The sequence below is a fragment of the Rana temporaria genome, chromosome 3, assembly GCF_905171775.1.
Source record: "Rana temporaria chromosome 3, aRanTem1.1, whole genome shotgun sequence".
Lineage (NCBI taxonomy): Eukaryota > Metazoa > Chordata > Amphibia > Anura > Ranidae > Rana > Rana temporaria.
The window spans coordinates 455,458,780-455,470,251 of record NC_053491.1 but is presented as its reverse complement, the minus strand read 5'-3'; positions in this window follow the sequence as shown (position 1 = coordinate 455,470,251).

The window sequence follows — 11,472 nt, the reverse complement described above, 5'->3', positions numbered from 1 at the left end:
CAGTGTTTGGACTTGTAGGTGATGTAGCAGTGGGGGTCGTTGCAGTGTTTGGAGTTGTAGGTGATGTAGCAGTGGGGGTCGTTGCAGTGTTTGGAGCTGTAGGTGATGTTGCAGTGGGGGTTGTTGCAGTGTTTGGACTTGTAGGTGATGTAGCAGTGGGGGTCGTTGCAGTGTTTGGAGTTGTAGGTGATGTAGCAGTGGGGGTTGTTGCAGTGTTTGGAGTTGTAGGTGATGTAGCAGTGGGGGTCGTTGCAGTGTTTGGAGTTGTAGGTGATGTAGCAGTGGGGGTCGTTGCAGTGTTTGGAGTTGTAGGTGATGTAGCAGTGGGGGTTGTTGCAGTGTTTGGAGTTGTAGGTGATGTAGCAGTGGGGGTTGTTGCAGTGTTTGGACTTGTAGGTGATGTAGCAGTGGGGGTTGTTGCAGTGTTTGGAGTTGTAGGTGATGTAGCAGTGGGGGTTGTTGCAGTGTTTGGACTTGTAGGTGATGTAGCAGTGGGGGTCGTTGCAGTGTTTGGAGTTGTAGGTGATGTAGCAGTGGGGGTCGTTGCAGTGTTTGGAGTTGTAGGTGATGTAGCAGTGGGGGTTGTTGCAGTGTTTGGAGTTGTAGGTGATGTAGCAGTGGGGGTCGTTGCAGTGTTTGGAGTTGTAGGTGATGTAGCAGTGGGGGTCGTTGCAGTGTTTGGAGTTGTAGGTGATGTAGCATTGGGGGTCGTTGCAGTGTTTGGAGTTGTAGGTGATGTAGCAGTGGGGGTTGTTGCAGTGTTTGGAGTTGTAGGTGATGTAGCAGTGGGGGTTGTTGCAGTGTTTGGAGTTGTAGGTGATGTAGCAGTGGGGGTTGTTGCAGTGTTTGGACTTGTAGGTGATGTAGCAGTGGGGGTTGTTGCATTGTTTGGAGTTGTAGGTGATGTAGCAGTGGGAGTTGTTGCAGTGTTTGGAGTTGTAGGTGATGTAGCAGTGGGGGTTGTTGCAGTGTTTGGACTTGTAGGTGATGTAGCAGTGGGGGTTGTTGCAGTGTTTGGAGTTGTAGGTGATGTAGCAGTGGGAGTTGTTGCAGTGTTTGGAGTTGTAGGTGATGTAGCAGTGGGGGTTGTTGCAGTGTTTGGAGTTGTAGGTGATGTAGCAGTGGGGGTTGTTGCAGTGTTTGGACTTGTAGGTGATGTAGCAGTGGGGGTCGTTGCAGTGTTTGGAGTTGTAGGTGATGTAGCAGTGGGGGTCGTTGCAGTGTTTGAAGTTGTAGGTGATGTAGCAGTGGGGGTCGTTGCAGTGTTTGGAGTTGTAGGTGATGTAGCAGTGGGGGTCGTTGCAGTGTTTGTAGTTGTAGGTGATGTAGCAGTGGGGGTCGTTGCAGTGTTTGGAGTTGTAGGTGATGTAGCAGTGGGGGTCGTTGCAGTGTTTGGACTTGTAGGTGATGTAGCAGTGGGGGTTGTTGCATTGTTTGGAGTTGTAGGTGATGTAGCAGTGGGGGTTGTTGCAGTGTTTGGACTTGTAGGTGATGTAGCAGTGGGGGTTGTTGCAGTGTTTGGAGTTGTAGGTGATGTAGCAGTGGGGGTTGTTGCAGTGTTTGGACTTGTAGGTGATGTAGCAGTGGGGGTTGTTGCAGTGTTTGAAGTTGTAGGTGATGTAGCAGTGGGGGTTGTTGCAGTGTTTGGACTTGTAGGTGATGTAGCAGTGGGGGTTGTTGCAGTGTTTGGAGTTGTAGGTGATGTAGCAGTGGGGGTTGTTGCAGTGTTTGGACTTGTAGGTGATGTAGCAGTGGGGGTTGTTGCAGTGTTTGGAGTTGTAGGTGATGTAGCAGTGGGGGTTGTTGCAGTGTTTGGACTTGTAGGTGATGTAGCAGTGGGGGTTGTTGCAGTGTTTGGAGTTGTAGGTGATGTAGCAGTGGGGGTTGTTGCAGTGTTTGGACTTGTAGGTGATGTAGCAGTGGGGGTTGTTGCAGTGTTTGGACTTGTAGGTGATGTAGCAGTGGGGATTGTTGCAGTGTTTGGACTTGTAGGTGATGTAGCAGTGGGGGTTGTTGCAGTGTTTGGACTTGTAGGTGATGTAGCAGTGGGGGTTGTTGCAGTGTTTGGAGTTGTAGGTGATGTAGCAGTGGGGGTTGTTGCAGTGTTTGGAGTTGTAGGTGATGTAGCAGTGGGGGTTGTTGCAGTGTTTGGAGTTGTAGGTGATGTAGCAGTGGGGGTTGTTGCTGTGTTTGGAGTTGTAGGTGATGTAGCAGTGGGGGTCGTTGCAGTGTTTGGAGTTGTAGGTGATGTAGCAGTGGGGGTTGTTGCAGTGTTTGGAGTTGTAGGTGATGTAGCAGTGGGGGTTGTTGCAGTGTATGGACTTGTAGGTGATGTAGCAGTGGGGGTCGTTGCAGTGTTTGGAGTTGTAGGTGATGTAGCAGTGGGGGTTGTTGCAGTGTTTGGACTTGTAGGTGATGTAGCAGTGGGGGTCGTTGCAGTGTTTGGAGTTGTAGGTGATGTAGCAGTGGGGGTTGTTGCAGTGTTTGGAGTTGTAGGTGATGTAGCAGTGGGGGTTGTTGCAGTGTTTGGAGTTGTAGGTGATGTAGCTGTGGGAGTTGTTGCAGTGGTTGGAGTTGTAGGTGATGTAGCAGTGGGGGTTGTTGCAGTGTTTGGAGTTGTAGGTGATGTAGCAGTGGGGGTTGTTGCAGTGTTTGGACTTGTAGGTGATGTAGCAGTGGGGGTCGTTGCAGTGTTTGGAGTTGTAGGTGATGTAGCAGTGGGGGTCGTTGCAGTGTTTGGAGTTGTAGATGATGTAGCAGTGGGGGTTGTTGCAGTGTTTTGACTTGTAGGTGATGTAGCAGTGGGGGTCGTTGCAGTGTTTGGAGTTGTAGGTGATGTAGCAGTGGGGGTTGTTGCAGTGTTTGGACTCGTAGGTGATGTAGCAGTGGGGGTCGTTGCAGTGTTTGGACTTGTAGGTGATGTAGCAGTGGGGGTCGTTGCAGTGTTTGGACTTGTAGGTGATGTAGCAGTGGGGGTCGTTGCAGTGTTTGGAGTTGTAGGTGATGTAGCAGTGGGGGTTGTTGCAGTGTTTGGAGTTGTAGGTGATGTAGCAGTGGGGGTCGTTGCAGTGTTTGGACTTGTAGGTGATGTAGCAGTGGGGGTCGTTGCAGTGTTTGGACTTGTAGGTGATGTAGCAGTGGGGGTTGTTGCAGTGTTTGGAGTTGTAGGTGATGTAGCAGTGGGGGTCGTTGCAGTATTTGGAGTTGTAGGTGATGTAGCAGTGGGGGTTGTTGCAGTGTTTGGACTTGTAGGTGATGTAGCAGTGGGGGTCGTTGCAGTGTTTGGAGTTGTAGGTGATGTAGCAGTGGGGGTCGTTGCAGTGTTTGGAGTTGTAGATGATGTAGCAGTGGGGGTTGTTGCAGTGTTTTGACTTGTAGGTGATGTAGCAGTGGGGGTCGTTGCAGTGTTTGGAGTTGTAGGTGATGTAGCAGTGGGGGTTGTTGCAGTGTTTGGACTCGTAGGTGATGTAGCAGTGGGGGTCGTTGCAGTGTTTGGACTTGTAGATGATGTAGCAGTGGGGGTTGTTGCAGTGTTTTGACTTGTAGGTGATGTAGCAGTGGGGGTCGTTGCAGTGTTTGGAGTTGTAGGTGAGGTAGCAGTGGGGGTTGTTGCAGTGTTTGGACTCGTAGGTGATGTAGCAGTGGGGGTCGTTGCAGTGTTTGGACTTGTAGGTGATGTAGCAGTGGGGGTTGTTACAGTGTTTGGACTTGTAGGTGATGTAGCAGTGGGGGTCGTTGCAGTGTTTGGACTTGTAGGTGATGTAGCAGTGGGGGTCGTTGCAGTATTTGGAGTTGTAGGTGATGTAGCAGTGGGGGTTGTTGCAGTGTTTGGACTTGTAGGTGATGTAGCAGTGGGGGTCGTTGCAGTGTTTGGACTTGTAGGTGATGTAGCAGTGGGGGTCGTTGCAGTGTTTGGACTCGTAGGTGATGTAGTAGATTCGGTTGTTGCAGTGTTTGGACTCGTAGGTGATGTAGTAGATTCGGTTGTTGCAGTGTTTGGACTTGTAGGTGATGTAGCAGTGGGGGTCGTTGCAGTGTTTGGACTTGTAGGTGATGTAGCAGTGGGGGTCGTTGCAGTATTTGGAGTTGTAGGTGATGTAGCAGTGGGGGTCGTTACAGTGTTTGGACTTGTAGGTGATGTAGCAGTGGGGGTCGTTGCAGTGTTTGGACTCGTAGGTGATGTAGTAGATTCGGTTGTTGCAGTGTTTGGACTCGTAGGTGATGTAGTAGAGTCGGTTGTTGCAGTGTTTGGAGTTGTAGGTGATGTAGCAGTGGGGGTCGTTACAGTGTTTGGACTTGTAGGTGATGTAGCAGTGGGGGTCGTTGCAGTGTTTGGACTTGTAGGTGATGTAGCAGTGGGGGTCGTTGCAGTGTTTGGACTTGTAGGTGATGTAGCATTGGGGGTCGTTGCAGTATTTGGAGTTGTAGGTGATGTAGCAGTGGGGGTTGTTGCAGTGTTTGGACTTGTAGGTGATGTAGCAGTGGGGGTCGTTGCAGTGTTTGGACTTGTAGGTGATGTAGCAGTGGGGGTCGTTGCAGTGTTTGGACTCGTAGGTGATGTAGTAGATTCGGTTGTTGCAGTGTTTGGACTCGTAGGTGATGTAGTAGAGTCGGTTGTTGCAGTGTTTGGACTCGTAGGTGATGTAGTAGATTCGGTTGTTGCAGTGTTTGGACTTGTAGGTGATGTAGCAGTGGGGGTCGTTGCAGTGTTTGGACTTGTAGGTGATGTAGCAGTGGGGGTCGTTGCAGTATTTGGAGTTGTAGGTGATGTAGCAGTGGGGGTCGTTGCAGTGTTTGGACTTGTAGGTGATGTAGCAGTGGGGGTCGTTGCAGTGTTTGGACTCGTAGGTGATGTAGTAGATTCGGTTGTTGCAGTGTTTGGACTCGTAGGTGATGTAGTAGAGTCGGTTGTTGCAGTGTTTGGAGTTGTAGGTGATGTAGCAGTGGGGGTCGTTACAGTGTTTGGACTTGTAGGTGATGTAGCAGTGGGGGTCGTTGCAGTGTTTGGACTTGTAGGTGATGTAGCATTGGGGGTCGTTGCAGTATTTGGACTTGTAGGTGATGTAGCAGTGGGGGTTGTTGCAGTGTTTGGACTTGTAGGTGATGTAGCAGTGGGGGTCGTTGCAGTGTTTGGACTTGTAGGTGATGTAGCAGTGGGGGTCGTTGCAGTGTTTGGACTCGTAGGTGATGTAGTAGATTCGGTTGTTGCAGTGTTTGGACTCGTAGGTGATGTAGTAGAGTCGGTTGTTGCAGTGTTTGGACTCGTAGGTGCTGTAGTTGGGGTTCCTGTAGGTGAACTTGAAGTCTGAGCAGTGATTTTGTTGTTTCCTAGAAAAAAATGAAAACAAGATTATGGAAGATCATCGACACGTCTGGGACTCTTCTCCTGGTAAATTTTCTAAATACAATGGATAAGACAAAATAGGAATGCTTAAACGTCACTGGCCTGTATAAGCTTCCCAGGTAAATGAAGGGCATTTTTATTTTATTTTATTTAGGCAAAGGTAATGGATTTTCTGAGTAGCCTGCCCCACTGCTGCGGAGACTTACCCTTCCCAAGTCACCTTGTTTACCTTCCAAAGCTCCATGAAATACCTGCCATTTCCATATATAGAGGAATGTGCAACTTCCTCCCCTTCCTCACTTGGTGCAGCCCTGGGTTCCCAAGCAGACAACAATCCTCAAGTTCATGACTTTTCATATGGGGGGCAGCATACTGGCCAACCATTCCAGGTGGTGTTGCCCCAGGATTTGAACAAAGCGGAGCTGTGTCCTAACACGTTGAGAGCTGGAAGGCTTGCTCAATCATCCATAACTCTCCTCTTAACAGTAAGGGCTAGATTCAGGTAGATTGGCGCATCTTTATTCTGGCGTAGCGTATCTCTTTTGCGCTACGCCAACGTAATTTTGAGAGGTAAGTAATGTATTCATAAAGCATTTGCGCGTAACGTTGCGCCGGCATAACGTAAATTTGAAGGCGCAAGCCGGCGCAAGTGTAAGTGGGTGTGCCCTTATGCAAATGATGTGCTGAACTTGGATCAGTGGATTGCGCAATCGCGTGGACTCTTGGTAGCTTCCATGTGAGCATGCTCACAACAACGCCGGCCCAACTTCCTGGGATGCGCCGGCCCACCGGCTTACGGCCAGCGCATAAATACGCCCAGACATGCGCCCGTGAGGCGCAAAATTACATCCTGCTTTTTTCCCCCCCTGAGCAAGGTAATTTTGTCTGCTCGTGAGATGGCATCTCCTCAAGTGGCCAAGGACAAAAAGAGGAAGCATAACTTCAACCCAGCAGAGATGGAGGTTATGTTGGCGGCACTGACCAAGTACGATGCCAACCTGCATGGTGCCAAACGTAAAGATACCACCAAGGCACAGAGGAGGGAGATTTTGGCCAAGATCGCCCTGGATATTAATGCCATTGGGAATGAAAAGTGCTCTACTGATGACATTCAGAAAAAACTGAATGACATGCGGCGTCGGGTCTGGGACAAATTGGCCCTGATTAAAAAGCATGCCAGGGGCACGGGAGGAGGAGTAGCCTGTCCCTTGCGAGGAGATCATTGAAAGGTGTCTGTCGCAGGAGCAGGTGGAGGGCGTTCAGGGATGGGACTCCACTGATCGGGACTTGAGGACAGGTAAGTGTGTTTTATCCTCCATTTGGTGTGTAGCATGGGAGGGGGTAGAAGGGAACATGTAACAAGTGTGTGGGTCCAACAACATGTGTTTTTTTTGTGTCATCCACAGATGTGCAGGATGAAACTGGGCCGTCGTCGGCTGTTGTGCGACCCACACCCTCCCCGGAACATCATGAGGCTCAGCCGGACCCCCGTGGGAAACCTAGGCTTGTTGGTGGAGGGGAGTGCCCATAGGTCATCTCTTGAGGTTGTTGTGGAGGAGTCTATTGACCTCCACCAGGAGGACTCCATCTACCTAGAGGAGGTTCCCAGTATCCCTGGACTCTCCACCACCTCCCCGACCATCAGGTCTATCCCATCCAGGGGAACCCCATCCAGGGCAACCCCATACAGGGCAGCCCCATCCAGGGGAACCCCATCCAGGGCAACCCCATCCAGGGCAGCCCCATCCAGGGGAACCCCATCCAGAGGGAACCCCATCCAGGGAAACCCCATCCAGGGGAACCCCATCCAGGGCAACCCCATCCAGGGGAACCCCATCCCGGTCTTCCCCATATGGACGGGACCAAGCCTCTCCTTCTCCCAGGAAGGCTCTACAGAAGGGCTGCAGAAGGAGCAGGGCCGGCAGACCTGCCATATCGGGGCTATGGTGGGTGACCTGTGGCAGGTGACGGACAACCTGGCCTCCTCGTCCAAGTCCCAGGCTGCATGCGCAGCCACATTATAGCAGGCCCTCACCCTGCAGGCTGATCAGGGCAGCAAAAATACCGAGAGCCTGCAGGATCTGAGCTTCAACTGTGTGGTGATGGCCACATGCATTGTGGAGCAGCAGGCCGCCACAGCAGTACTCACAGCGGAGGTGAGCAGGTTGGCAGGGGCTGTAGAGGCTAACACTGCTGCTGTGCATGCAGAGGGGAGGCAAACCCGGCGGCACCACCATCATAATACAACCCGCCAGCTGAGGATGCTGGCACAGACCAACTCCGTGCTCACCCGCCTTGCCATCGCTATGGAGGGCAGGCAGGCACCACCTGCCAGGAGTGACCGAGCAGGGGATGCTGCTCCCCCCCTCCTCCCCCACCCCAGGCTCCCGTGGCACCAGCCTTGGCCCACGGCAGAGCAGATGATTTTTTTTTTGTGCGATTCTGCTCTGTTTTTTCTTTTCTTATTTATATGCTGCTCAAAGTATGAGCTTTTTTTTTTAAGTTGTAGTTCCTACACACGGTGAGGAGTGTAAACTACAGTGTGAGTGGTGTGTGAATGTGGGGGGGTGTCACTCCTGCCAGCAAAGGGGTGTCACCCTCTGCCGTGTGGATGTAGTATGAATGTACAGCAACATAATTGGAGCCTTGGCGTGGTATTGCTGCTCCCAAGTCCTGACTTGGGCTAATCCAATGTGATGTGTGTGCTAGGGACCACAGTGGTGTGCATGCGTGCATTCTCCTTGTGCCATGATGAATGTGTGTGTTTAACGTGCAAAGATGCCTACTGTTAGGCATCTCCTGACTGCTCTTCCCTCAGCAGAGGGGGTAGCCTCGGTTCGGGGGGGATTGTGTGGTTGGGGGGTCAGGTCATCACGTAGGTCAATCTCCAGGCCCTTTCTCATGGCAAAGTTGTGTAGAATGCAACATGCCCCAATGATCTGGCACACAAAGTTTTGGGAATACAACAGGGCCCCCCCCCCCGACGTATCCAGGCATCGGAAACGGGACTTCAGGAGGCCAAAGGTGCGTTCCACCACTCCACGGGTACGTATGTGTGCATCATTGTAGTTTTCCTCTCCTGGGGTTTGGGGATTCCGGAATGGAGTCATGAGATGGGGTCCAAGTGCATATGCCGCGTCACCTGGAAGGGAAAATACAGGAGGATGTTAGTCATGCATGTGCCCCTCGTGATGTCTGCATCATTGGGGGACAGTCATGCCTGACTCCCATGTCACTCACCAACCAGCCAGCTGTCCCCATACACGTTCTGTTCAAATTCTGTGGAGATGTGGCTTTGACAGTATATGTAGCTGTCGTGGCTGGCCCCTGGGTGTTTGGCACGGACGTGCCATATGAGGCATTGGGCATCGACTATCACCTGTACATTGATGGAATGCCAGTGCTTCCGATTGCGGTATATGTGCTCTGTGTCACGGGGGGGGGCGTAGTGCCACATGTGTGCAATCAATGGCCCCCACGGTGCGTGGAAATCCTGCAATTTGATAGAAATCCACCATTGCCTTCTGCCGCAGATGCTCCTGGGTGGGTTTGATGAAGTGGTGGGACATGCGTCTGAGGATTGCGGGGACAACCTGGTGCACACATCTGCTCATGGTGGATTGTGACATCCCAGCCACGACTCCACTTGTACGCTGGAAGGAGCCACTGGCCAGGAAATGCAGTGTTGCCAGGACCTTGACCAGTGGCTGCACTGCATGTGAGCGGTGTGTCTTGCTGGTGATGATATCATGCAGGGTTCTGGCTAATTCCTGGATGGCATCAGGGCTGAATCTGAAAATGCGAAAGACCTCCGAATCCCCCATGCCAAAGATGTTCATGCGCGTGCGGTATATCCTCTCCCGTGCCCTCCTACGTGCCCTCCTACGAGTCGGTTGACACAGTAGTATTGCTAGGACCATGGCTGCCCCTGGCATGTTGGCACACAGATGTGTTGTCCTGCAAGTGTGGTTTGTCAGCTTGCTCAGCTCGTCCGTAACGCTGCTGCTGTAGCTGCTCTCCAGCTGACCTGTGGACGTCTGTTGCCAAGTTGCCCCTGCTTTTATGAGAAGCAAGTTTGCGCTGGGTGTACAACTTGCGCGCAATGTGCGCAGACTGCGCCTGACACACGCATGTTTGTGAATTTGCGTATCTCCCTCATTTGCATATTTGCATAGGAAAACAATGGGAGCGCAATATGCGCCCTGCGTAAAAATGCTCCTAAGTTACGCCGGCGGAGGAAAGTTACGTTGGTCGGAAGAAGCCTAATTTCAGGCGTATCTATTTTTGAGGGTACGGCGCATAGTTCCGACGGCGCAGATTTTGACTTACGCGGTGCATATCGAGATACGTTGGCGTAAGTCCTACCTGAATCTAGCCCTAAGTGTGTAAATTACACAACTCTTCCAAGGCTTCCAACTCTATCAAGCTCATTGGCCTCAGACGTAGTCCAATTGGCCAGGGTCCTATAACCCTCTGCTTGTGTGTGGCAAGGGGCTAGGTCTATATCATTCTATTATCTTGAGTCAATAACAGCCATGAAAGTCCAAAATGTGAACAACTATTCACCACCACCAATTAGTGGTTGTACTTGACCAGTGTAGTCAAGATAGTAGTCAAGCTATTTCCAATTTTCTTACCACCCCTTAAACCCCACACTCACATTCCCATACCACCATCCACTGATAAGACCAGACAAGATTTTGGAGTATAAATGGCCTCTTTATTAACCAAAATATTTTAATAATTTCCAAATAACCTTTGTAACGACAACTTTTAAACACACAGCCTGTTGGTCTTTGACGGCACCCCGAACTTCACATTTCCACCACCACACTGCGGGACCTTTTTACCATACCAGGCCTCCAGCCGAATCCAGCTTGGAGACAACCCCTTTCCCACAGTGCAACCAATACCGTATTCCAGCAGACACCGTTCCACTGGAATACCCCAGAGGGGCCCATACCACCGATGAGCCCTCCACCACTTCCACCACATCTGTTTCTGCCACCATCAAAGACCAAGGACACCGCCCTTACACCACTCCATTACGAACGCTAGTTTTACCAGAACAAGCGCTCCCATCTCATAACTTGCTTCTGAGCATGCGCGGGTTTTTAATGTCGTTTTAGCCCACACACGATCATTTTTTACAACCTGAAAAATTACATTGTTTAAAACGACGTTAAAAAATGCAGCATGTTCGGAAAAAAAAATTGTCGTTTTTCAGAACCCGAAAAATTATGTGAAGCCCACACACGATCATTTTAAATGACATTTTTTAAAAACAAAGGGCCAGATTCACAGAAGAAGTACGCCGGCGTATCTACTGATACACCGGCGTACTTTCAAATTTGCCGCGTCGTATCTTTAGTTTGAATCCTCAAACCAAGATACGACGGCTTTTGGCTTCGATCAATCCCAAAAAAGCACTTCTTGACCTTGATTTTTTAGACCTGACATCCCCCGACACTCGCAAACAACAACTCAAGATAGACACTTTAACACGCAAAGTGCCCCTCACGCCATTACTGAGCCAGCCCCTGTCTCAGCCAATTTGAATATCATTAATTTAACTCCTTTCGTACTATCGACTGACGAATTATCAGTTTTACAACTCGGCCTGGGCTTTTGCCCGACCGACCCCATACAGGTTACTGAGACCATCAAGGATCTATGGGCCAGATCCACAAAGAGCCGGCGTAATGTAAAAATTCCCATTTAAGTTACACTGCCTTAAAATTTCTTCCTAAGTGCCCGATCCACAAAGCACTTACCTAGAAATTTTCGGCTGTGTAACTTAAATTCCGCCGGCGCAAGGCATTCCTCTTCAAATGCGTGCGATTCCCATTTAAATTAGGCGCGCTCCCGTGCCGGCCGTACTGCGCATGCTTGTGACGTCATTTTCCCGACGTGCATAGCGTGAAATTACGTTACGCCGAGCTTTGTGGATCGCGCCGGGTCAATAAAGTTGCGTCGGGGAAAAAAAACGATACGGCGAAAAAAATTGTTTTAAACAAAAAAAAAACGCGTCGCTGGACAGAAGGGTCTGCCTTTACAAGGTGTAAACAATTTACACTTTGTAAAAGCAGCCCTAATTTTGCGACAGCAAACTAAAACTTACGGAGAAA